The sequence below is a fragment of the Lactuca virosa genome, chromosome 4 (assembly GCF_052849685.1).
Source record: "Lactuca virosa cultivar CGN04683 chromosome 4, Lactuca_virosa_CGN04683_v6, whole genome shotgun sequence".
NCBI classification, from domain to species: domain Eukaryota; kingdom Viridiplantae; phylum Streptophyta; class Magnoliopsida; order Asterales; family Asteraceae; genus Lactuca; species Lactuca virosa.
The window spans coordinates 322,619,335-322,631,943 of record NC_136429.1 but is presented as its reverse complement, the minus strand read 5'-3'; positions in this window follow the sequence as shown (position 1 = coordinate 322,631,943).

Genomic DNA, 12,609 nt, shown 5'->3' with positions numbered 1-12,609 from the left:
GAAGCTTGGATGCATAGCACTAGTGGCATCTATTTTTTTCCGATAAAATATAATAACGTAAAAAAATTAAAATTACGAGTGCATTAAATATAACAAACTAGTATAACCAAACTTTTTGAAAGACAAATTTGTCATTTCATGGGTAAATTTTTGCATTTAATATCAGATTTTAAAATCAAATGTGGGTAAAATTCATTGGCAAATTGGTATTTTCCTGAGCAAATTGTTAATAATCTGGAACTTATGTATATAAACAATATAGGTAGTGCTAATCGATGAATCTTACAGACATGAATATAGTGGGTGGCGCCCTCTATATTGCAAAATATTAAGGGAATAAAAAACAAACACAATAAATAAATGACGTTTTCAATAATTTTCAAATGTATGATAAACGAATTGCGTTTGCATAAGGGTAAAATTTAAAATCAAACGTGGAAGCCATGCATCAATTTCTTTTACAAAATTACACGTTTAAAGTTGTTTTTAGTCTTCTAACAATTTTGTTATATATATTTTTAGCATATTTTTGACAACATTTTGTATGAGTAGTATGTTACATTTACATGAGTGTTGATGATTTTACTAAATTTATGAAAAGTCCCGATCAAAATGTAACACCCAGTAAAAATAAAGTACACTTAATTTTTTTACAGAGCGTACAATATATTAACCATAATACAAGTTATTATCATTTTTTTTGGAAAGAGAACTTCCCTAACGAGGGTTTCCGGGCCAGCTTTCGCGCACCGACTAATCCCCCGCTGCAAACATGAGGCTTTGCCTCATGCCCTGGAGTCACTGCAGGCGAACCTCCATGGCCACAAAGGCTGAGTGGTGCCAGGATTTGAACATGGGTCAATAGGATATCCACCATATCTTCCACATGCCTTACCAAGTAAGTTATTATCATTTTACATCAAAAGAAAGCGTACATGATCAAGCGAGGTACAATTTTAACCAAAGATATCATATCCAAGTTTTTAACTTTCAAAATTTACGATGGTTACTCCTCCATGCTCTTTCCTTTATCCGTATGACTTGTACTTGCAATTACAAAATATCAACAAGGTAAGCTTAAAAGCTTAGCGAGTAATGATCGGTATTTATCGGATAACCTACATATAATTTTACTTATATGAAATATCTTTTCATTTATCAGACAATCTTTACACACATAGTCTTATCATAATATAACTCTATTGCTAATCTCAATACAATCTCCTATAATTTTATTTCTTTATCTCTCAAAGATCTATATATATATATATATATATATATATATATATATATATATATATATATATCATCTTTTATCATATAGATATCTTCTACATGAGTAAACCCAACTCCTTTCATGGGTCTAACCATCTAAGTCTCTTATTCTCATATTGGAAACTGTCACTAAATCGACATTCTTTATGAAATAATCTAGTCGCCTCTCGTAGATCAAACATATAAGTCTTACGATCTCAACCAAAATTCTCATTTATATTCATCTTTTACACAAAGAGATCCAATCCCCTCTCATGGATCTATCATGTAAATCTCATTCATATAGACATATACACAAACTCATTAAACGAAAAACATAAAACATATTAATAATGTATAAATTCATCATCAAATATCTTAATCATAAGATAATTCAAGAATTACTCATATTGTTTTTGGTTAAGGTGGATGATATTCCAAGCTCTTGACCTCCAGGCTCACAACATTTTCTTGATTTCCTATTCACATACAATTCGTGCTCATCATTCGTTAAGTCATTTTGTATCACTTAATTCATAAAAATCATCTCTTTATGCACAATGTTGTATATCTTAGATTGTACAATCTTTCCATATATCATGCTTTTGAATACTCGTAAAGTTAACTCTTTTAATTATATAATATCATTAACATCTTAATTTATCACTTATTTACTTAACCCACTAAGTCAAATTCTCCATTTATCATATCTTGATTTCGTTAGGCTAAGACTTCCCCTCAAGTTTCTGAATTTTCACATATATTTGACTGTAATGATAAGAATAAGCTAGAACAAACCTTATAACATCAATCAATAATCTAATTCCATCATCCAAGTTTAAACCCCTCACTTAGGGTTTCATCAAAACCCATTAATCATTCCATAATATCATAAATTATTGTAAATAGGGGAGTAATTCTTACCTTAATCCACCAAATTGAAACTTGAACCTTTTAAATTTATGAAGAATCGGACCTCTCTGCCCTATGTAGGTGAAATCACACCTTTGTGTGTGTTTTTAGAGTGCTTCCATAGAAAATGATATGTTCTCAGCACGTTATTATTTTTCTTTGAAGTCGTAACCACGTCACAGTATGCTACTTGTTGCGCCGTGTTGAACAATTTTCATGACACTTTCATTTCTATCATTACTTAAGTCATCACAAATAATAGCAAGTAATCTACTTTCAACCGCGTCACGGTACACCTCTCCCACGCTGCGGTTATACCAAAGTGTTGCATCCAACTATTCATTTTATGTAACTCAATTTACTGTTCTGGAACCACTCCACTGTCTCTCCATCACCATGTCGTGGTTTCACAACAATGTGTTTTTTTACACATTTAATCATATAGTTGTTGTTACTTGTATCTTTACTCTATAAAACTCGTTTTTAACTCGGGGAAACACATAATAGTCTTACCATAATCCTATTTATTATTATACATACACATCATATTACAAATTTTAAAACGAGCATTACAAGTTAACCCTCTCTTTAAGAGATTTCGTCCCTGAAATCTCCTATTTTTCTCGAGAAGTGGTGAGGGTATTTGTCATTAAATTCTAATTTCGGCTCCTATGTTATGTATGAACCCTTATGATGATGCCACTGCACTTTTACTAATGTAATCTCTTTATATCTTAACGTCTTTCCCTTGCAATCAAGAATCTTTTTATGTTGCTCTGGATATCTTAACCTCTCATATACCTTAATATCGGGCATTGGCACAACATATATCTTATCAAACAAGGTCTTTAAAAAATAAGAAATATGGAAACCATTATGGATACCTTGAAGCTCTATAGGTTAATCAAGTCTATACACAACTTTTTCGACTGTCTGTAAGATTTGGAAAGGTCTAATATACCGAGGACTCAACTTCCATTTTTACTCACACCTTTCAAAGTAGACACCTTTAACATCAACGTATCAACAACTTTGAATTCTAATGTTTTTCGTCTCTTATTTGCATATTGTTATTGGTGAATGTGAGCAACTCTTCTAATTTCTTTAGTCTTGGTCTCAGTCTTTTCAACAATCTCGGGTACTGCCAACGGTTTTTCTCAGCCCCAGTCCAACAAGTTGGAGTTCTACATGGTGTCCCATATAGCGCTTCATATGGTTCCATCTGAATACTGGAATGGTAACTATTAATATATGAAAATTCTACCAATGGTAGATGATCATCATAGTTACCGCTAAAATCAATCACACAGGCTCGTAACACATCTTCAAGCGTCAAAATCGTTCTCTCACTCTGCCCATCAGTCTGCGGGTGATAAGTAGTGCTCATTAATATCTTAGAACCCATCTATTTTCAAAAACTCTACCAAAATCGAGATGTAAATCAACCATCTCGATCAGATACGATGGAAATCGATACACCATGGAATTTGACCACTTCCTTGATATAGACATCAACCAATCGATCAACTGAGAAGCTTTCTTTTATGGGTATAAATCGAGCAGATTTGGTTAAATGATCAACCACAACCCAAATAGAATCGTGTCCTTGTGATGTTTGGGGTAATTTTGTAATTATATCCATTGTAATTTTATCCCATTTTCTTACTGGAATCGGCAACGACTGGACTTCTCATCCCGATTTATGAGTATTCGGTTTTACTTGCAAGCATGTTAAACAATTTTCAACATACTTACCAACATGTTTCTTCATTCCTGGTCACCAATACATAGATCTTAAATTTTGGTACATTTTTGTACTTCTAGGATGTACCGTATATATTGTACAATGAACATCTTCAAGTAAACATTTTCGTGCTTCACCAAACTCCAGCATCCATGTACGCCCCATAAACATTTTCAAACCTTGGGACTTTTCTACTAAGTGGTTTTGATAGCTGACTATTTTCTCTCATTTCAAGTTCTATAGTTTCTCAGCTTCCTTTCAATCTCTTCAGATTAAATCAGGTAAACAACTAACAATTCCCATTCAAGGTGATGTGACTTTAATTGGTTTCTCCTTTCGGGTTAATGCGTCAACAACTACATTTTCCCTTTCTACATGATAATGAATTTCACAATCATAATTTTTAAGTAATTCCATCCAACTCTGTTGATGCATATTTAAATCTTTAATTTTGATTGAATAAATATTTCAAAATCGTATGATCGGTTAAAATTTGAAACTTTTCTCCATATAAGATAATGTCGCCAAACTTTAAAGGAAAAAACTATCGCATCAAGTTCTAGATCTTGAACGGGGTACGATTGTTTGGACGGTTTCAATTGTCTTAAAGCGTATGCAATAACTCGACCTCTCTGCATTAAAACACATGTAAGACCGATCCGAGAAGCATAGGTATAAACAACGAAATCATATTCGCTTTGTGCTACAGGTAATATTAGACCTTTAAATAAGGTATCATTTAATTGTTGGAATGTCTATTGTTGAGCATCTAACCAAATAAAATTTCTCATTTTCCTCGTTAGCTTTGCCAATAGTGCTAGAATCAAAGAAATGTTCTTGTAGGAGTCGAATCGTTACTAGTGAGGAGTCGAAATGGTATGAGTTTGTAAAGAGTCAAAATCCAAATAATTTCGACTCTCTATGTATTTGCAAGGCACTATTAGTTTCGATTATAAAACGTTTAGTCGTTGTATTTTTTGTTGAGTCTATTGTACCCTATAAATAGGGTAACTACTAGAGTACAGGGTAACTTTTTGAGCACTCCTGATTGTAAACACTCTCGATACTTTGTACTCATTTCAGACTAAATACGATCCAACCAGATTATATTTACATCTTATGTTCTTAACTATTTTTCTTGGATCAACTGTGTTTGTAATCAAACTTAACACTCATCAATTGGTATCAGAGCACGATTCATCCAATCGATTGGATTTTTCTTGTGTTTTTCATTTTTTTTAATCGCTCTTTCCGATTCAAAAACTTTCGCAATTTGATTCAGGAAACTTGATTCAATTGATTGTTGTGAATAGATTATGCACTCTACGTGTTACATCGATTGATTTCTAATCAATTTTTATTTGATTACCTTCCTAAATTTTGTGTTCAATCCAAAAATCCTCTTTCTTAAAAAATTTCGTATAACAATGGCGAACTTCAATGTAAACACAATGACAAACTTCTCTCACTTGCTCGGATCATCAACTACGATTCCGATGCTGATACCGGAGTACTATGAGCAATGGGTTGATAGGATGGAAGATTATCTTAATGGAATCGATGAAGATCTATCAACAGAGGAGAATTTTGTCAGGTAATGCTAGTCCACATTAGTACATCAGCTACAAATGAAGATATGATCACTCAAGGAAAGAAGATGAAGGCGAACAATAAGAAATATCTACGTGAACTGCGTGGTGCTCTTCCACCAGTAGTTTACAAATACGTTCGAAGTTGTAAAACTGCTAAGGAGATTTGGGACACCTTGAAAGAGAAATATCAAGGAACTAAGAAGACGAAGAAGAGCTCTGTGAAGTAGTGTTTGTTGGAATTGGGTGAGTTCAAGCAGAACGACAATGAATCAATCGAGTCATACTATGATCGATTAAATGTACTGATATTCAAATGTTCTCGATACAAAGTGATTCGTTTGTCCCTGGAGTTCAATCTTACTTTTCTTATAGGATTGAGAAAGGAGTGGAGAAACATAAGCCTGATGATCAAAACTCAAGAAAGTTTTGATGGTTACTCATTGGCAAATATGTATAATGTTCTGAAAGATCATGAAAGTGAGATAAATGAAATTGCTGAAGAAGGCAAGTTAAGTTTGGGAGGACCACTAGCTTTGATGTCGAAAGTAGCTGGTACGGAATCTGAAGTCGAATCTGTTGAAGAAGCTAATCTTGAGGAAGAAGGTTTTTTGTTTAACTCTAATGATGAAGTAGTTGCTTACTACTCAAACAACAAAGTGAAGAAATTTTTCAAGAAGCCTTTTAATTCGAAGTTCAAGAACAACAATGAGATTAAAGGAAACAGTTCGACTAAAAAGAATGTGAAGGTTGAGTCGAAAGAGGAAAAGAAGGATGTGAAGAACTCGGTTGAGAAGAAGGAGCTGAAGCTAAAATGTGACTCATGTTACAATTGTAACTATTACAATGGGTCGATCCATCTGGCGAAGGACTGCTTGCTCAGAAAGAAAGAAGAAAAGAAGGAGAAAGTCAAAGATGAAGCATACTATGTTAGGAAGATATAAGATATTCGTGCTCGAACCAAGGGAGTTTCTTTGATGGTCAGATGAGGTGATGAGGAAGAGGGCACTGATCAGATATGTTCGTCTAGTTTAGATGACGATGAGATACGAAATCTGACTCGCGGAGCCATGTATGCTAAACTGGAGGAAGATAATGAGGAGAAAGTGAACATGGAAGAGATGAGTGATGAAGAGATAATTGGCTGATGTTTCGTGTCTACTAAATCAACGAAATCACCAATGATCGCTAAGGTATGTGATCTTCTTAACTCATTTAAAATTCCTTCATCCAATTATAATGATGTTTTGGCTGAATTTGATAATACTTGTGCTTATCTTAATGACATGTTAATCTCCATGAGTAGTGAAGAAGAACTGTCCAGGTCCCTTTACTATGATGCCAAAAAAAATAGAGGGAAAGAAGGGTGTAATAGAATTTCTAGATTTAAGGATCACTAATTTGTTAGTTGATAGAGATTCTATTCATATGGACAACATCATGCTCGTTAAACAGCGTAATATTTACTGTAATTCTGCTAAAAGGTTGTACGCTAAAATTACTGAACTTCATCATTCAACTAAAATTTGTAGTGAACAGCATCGTAAACTACTTATTTTTCTTGCTTACAAAAGAGAAAAAATAGATGAAACTACTTATGACTGTGCAAGTAAGATAGCAAACTATGACAAGGTTCCAAATGATTCGTATGCGCATGGAATTGTAAATATTAATGAACATTTGAATGTTGATGACCTTGTGCATATTGTGAATGAAATTTAACTAAAAATGAACAAGTCCAGTTTTTTAACATGAATGAGAAGTCGACACTTGATTCTCAACAAAATTTTGCTGATTTCGAAGATGATTATGATAATATCAGTGAAACTGAGGCTGAGGAGAATGTCGATTTCTCATAATTGTCTGTTATTACTGTAAACAGTGATCGACCTTTCACATCAAAAGCCTGTGATCTGTTTGATCATGTTGTGGTTGAAGACTATGTGAGTGATGAGGATGAAGTTTCGAATGAGAAACCTATTCCTAGAGTTGTAGTCGAACAAGTTTTCAAAGAATCAAAAGAGTACACAAAAGTGTTGAAAGATAAAGGAAAACATTATCTTGAATTGAATTCAATGGTATATCCTAGTTTCAAGGATACAGATGATGTTGTATTTCCAAATCAAGTTTTTGTCACCATAGGAGATGGTGATAATGAGGATCCAAAATTGAACAAACTAGTCAAGGAAGACAATAAAGGAGTGACAAAAGAAGGTTTTTATTCGAATCAAAACACTGTCGAAAATGGTTTGAACTAAAACTAAACAACTTTTAACCAACAAAACTAAAACATGTTTGGGCAGTGAAAACTGAAAAGTCAGTTGTGGATAATAAAAATAAAGAAAAAGGTGTTAACTTTTTACCTAATGATCCATAACATCAAAAGGTGAAAACATAATTTTTCAAAGGACAAGTAGAGAAATTGGTTTGTTAGGAAGGAGTTTCAAAATCAAAAGCACAAAACAAAGCCTAATGGAAAAATATAATAGCTTTTCATATACAAAAGATTTTTAAACAAAAATCTTCTAAAACCGTTCAGACATTTTCACAAAATAAAACTACATTTCAAAACAAACCATCTCAAAAGCCAAGTGGTTTTCAAAAGAGTCAAACCAATGTTCAAAATCAATTTCGACTGGAAGCTATGTTCAAAATCGTAATCAAAGAAATTTTGGTCAAATATATGGAAATGGACGTTTTGTTAAAAACATTGAACAAATGAATTTTGTTCAGAATAATGGAAAAAAGAATTTTAGTGCAAAAAAGCTTTTCAAAAACATGGTGTTGGTTATCAAAACCAATGTCAAAATCGTTTTCACAATAGTCCAACTAGGTCATTTCGAAAAAGAGTTTTTAAAAAGTTGGGAGTTAAAGGAATGCAAAGTGAACCTTTCAAACCGAAAAATCCACATTTTCCAAATCCTGATTCAAAACAGAAGATGAAAGCATCATTTGCAAAAGGGATAAGTGATGTTGGGAATATCAATCACCGGCTTAATGGAAATGTAAAACAATATCAGTCAAGAAAGTATTCTAAAGAGAAAATTCAATCTGCTTACGAGATGTACTTGAATGATTCGATGTGTGGAAGTACTTCGTCTAAAAAATATACTGTTGAACTAGGCGTCTAAGCCCATAACTATAATTAGTATATACTTCAATTGATAGTAGCACAGTCCTTTTGGGTTGCCCTCAAACCTAGCAATTGAATATGATAGCTTTGTGTGTGTGTGTGTGTGTGTGAGAGAGAGAGAGAGAGAGAGAGACTGATTTATTAATTTATTACATGGTTAATAAATTAATTAGGAATCAAAATAAATAGTTTGTTAATATATTATGAGAATAATATATTAATTGGAAATAATATTATTTAATTAATAATTAATCAGAAATTAATTGAAATTAATTTTAGGATTAACTGGATTAATTAAAAGTGTACGTCTGTTTGGTTATTTATTGAAAGTTGAGGAAAGGAGCCCATGGACCTTATTGGATGAGGTGGACGAAAATCACTTGGGCAAGCCCAAGAAATTTCGTCCAAGCCCCTTGAAAGAGAGGAATGGGTGCTTGGTCACCAAGCAAAGGGATTAGGATTTCCTCCTTAAACCCTAGCTTTGGTACCAAGATACCTTAGCTATAAAAGGACCCTTAGGCTTAGAATATAGGCAATGACATTCCTTTAGAGGCATAAAGCCAAAATTCTTACATATCTCCTCTCTCTCTTCAAGCTCCTTAGTTGCTAGGGTTTGGGTGTCAACCATTAAAGGCGCGACACTTGTAGCGCTTGCTTCTATGAGTTTTTCAAGAAGGAATTCAAGATTATTTACTATAACAATATTCAAGGTAAGTTTCTTATTCTTGTGAATTAGTTTTTCATAGGAAAGTTTTGTAATATGAGGATTCGTAGAAAGTTGCTATATGTGAAAGACATAGATCTTATTAGGTTGCATGTGCCCTAATCATTTGAATTGTTTAAATGTTTTCCACTTAGTGCATTGTAGTTTTAACCCTAATAACCCATCTATGGTATCAGAGCCAAGAGTTTTTTTCATGTATTTACACTTTGGTGAATCAGAAAAGAAACTAGGTTTTGGTTTTGTCACAGCTCATGTTGTGAGCATGCTTGCTCACGTCATGATCTCGGTTCAGTCCGTGATTTTTTTTCCTAATCTGCCTTAATAGCTTTTATGTGATATGTTCAGTTCGGAATTTTTTTGCCTAATCTGCCTTAACAACTTTTATGTGATATCTACTTGCTACGTTTATCCCCAAATCTGATTTTTGGTGTATCATTGATGATAATATAAAAGCCTAGAAGTTAGGAGATGCGTATTTGACTTGACTAATTGTTTAGTGATTATTATGATTGTTTTTTTAAGTGTATAAATAATAAATCTAGATATTAACTGAACTTATTAATTAATGTCAAATAATATTTGGTAATTTTAAAAAGTTTAAAATACATCCTTATGGTTCTTATTATTAATTTAATTAAGTAATAAATTAAAAAATAATTAATAAATCCATAAAAGGTTTAAATTTAACTAAATTAAAAGTTTAATTTATTAAAAGATTAAACCCTTGCAATTTTAAAATGTTTTAAAATACACCTTATACTATGTATATAATTAAAGGTTTAATATATATTATATGTATAAGGATAGTCAGTCAAATCGCTAGTACGCCTCATTCACGAAGCCATACTATAAGGGGCGTTTAAGGAAGCGGCCTATAACATGACCGTCATTGGTTATCCACTCTTACCGACCGCTCTCTTTTATGGTGAAGGTCGTTAGCCGAACGGGTTTGATAGGACAATTAATTCTCATTAATAAGTATAATGAGATTAAAGAGTAACTAAACTATTTTAAAAAACCCCACTCTTAGTTACTTTAGAAAAATGTGAATTTGTATGCTAATCCATGAAATTGACATTACACTTTATAAGTAGTTAGTGGAGCGTGTGTGGTTAACCGACACACTAATGAGGGACTAATAAAGAGTGGTAATGGGTGTCTCAAAAATTATTGTTGATTAATGGAGCACGTGTGGCTAACCGGCACATTAAAACAAGATGATAAATGACATCAAGAGTACCAACCTAATTTGCATGGTTATTCATATCTCGTTTGTGATCGACGATATACCAGTCACAAAAGTGAGAGCATAATCTAGATTAAAGATCTCATTGATTAGATTCAATGAATCTCAAAAGATCTAGGAATTTCATAAGATTGAAATTGGTAAAAGCAGTACCTACCTAAAATAGATTCAAATTTGATTACGACATCCCTCTTCAAAATTCGAATAAAAAATACGGATCCTAGCCTTAATTTAAATTCATGGGTTAATAATTAAGGATTAAAATCAACTAACTTGAATTATCTTTTCTCCCTTTATAGATGTCGAGTCAAAACAACAATGCTTTTCCTTATTCTTTTGGAAATGGTTTTCCTCTACTTTCTGAAGATGATTTTCCACATTGTGATCAAGGTAAAAGTATCTTCCCTTCTTCGAGCAATGGTGGAAATGGATATCAAGCTTCTCCAAGTCTTCCTCATCATCCTCCATTGACTCTCCCCATGTCACGTTTTCCTTGGGTTGAAAGATACGAAATTACTTAAGCCCTATTGGCATGTAAACATGAGGATGGAAAATCTGTGTGTGTGCATGTTTTGGAAATGAAATTGCACACTGACAAACTGGATATAACGGCTGTCGTTTTCCCAAGGGATTAGGCCATTGATTTGGTTCTACTTTAGCTTCTTAAGTAATATAGTTAGTTCATTGAGAACTTTTATATGAAGAAACTCGACATGACCCTAATTGATCTGACACATATGTTGATTGTTGCTGAAGCAAAAATGCTTAAGAGCATAAATGAAGCAAAAGTGTTTGAAGGATCTAATTCCAAAGTTTCCATGGACATGTCACAATGGTGACAATGGTGGTCCAGAAAAGATTTCTCTTCCCAATGGAAAGGATCGGCCAAGGTCAAACCGTTTGATCGTATGGTAAAGAGAAAGGCTAGTTCTAAGATAGTTCCATGTGTTAACCCTAAAGAGTCCATAAGTTTCTATTGCTAACTGAAGGGACATTGGTTGCGAAGCTGACCAGACTACCTAAAATATCTTAGAGATAGTAAAGTCAAGTCGTGTGACTCTACTTCAGGTACATCCATTATGTAACATCATTATCTTAATAAGTTCCAATTCATAGACTCTTAATACATGATGTGATGATCACATTTTGATGGTATTGTAGGATCCAAAAACAAGAAGGAACCTTAAGAAGAGTGAGCTAATTCTGATTGTGAGAGATGGTTTTCGGTGGCATGGTTCGATGGTCAAATTTTGGAAGCTACTACTTAGGAGATATGATAATAGATTTCTTAGGAAATGTCTAGAAACATTATTTTCATTTATGAATTGTAAGGAAAAGTTCGAATTTTTTGTTTATTATCAATAAAAGTGAAATTTTTATTTATATAGTTGGTTTACTTTATATTTCCTTGAAATGGCATCTATGAAAGTGTTGGTTACATTTCTGTTATTAGAAATATTAATTGTGGATTTGATTCTTATTTCATTTGTGGTAAGTGTCATAATTGACTAAGTGATAAAGAATTCTCATCACTCAAGTTCCAATTGGATAGAAAATTGGAGTCATACAATTCGAATTGTGTGATGTATGAGAATCTTGATCTTTCGAAGATTATGACTAATTCATTGATCACATGTTTTATGTGAGTCAAAGTGAAGGAGTAATGAATTTATTCCATTGATATGGACGATTCAAATATGTCACAAAGGATGAAAATTCTATTCGTCATGATTTACTGATCATTATTCTAACATTTTGAAAAGGGTTTTTTCAAAGAGTGGCAGAACGAATAAGAAGAATCTATTAGGCAGAAAGATAAAGGTTTCTCCAATCTGAAAGGAAAGGAGAGTGCTTTGGTATCATGTTTTGTGATCATCTTAATGATTGTGGAACTATGTCTCACTTGATCCTCGAAAAACATCTTAGTGCAATTGTTTTATTAAGAAGAGGAATCATATTTTTGAAGTGGTTCAATCGATAGATGGGTCATACTTCGTTTCTAATCAA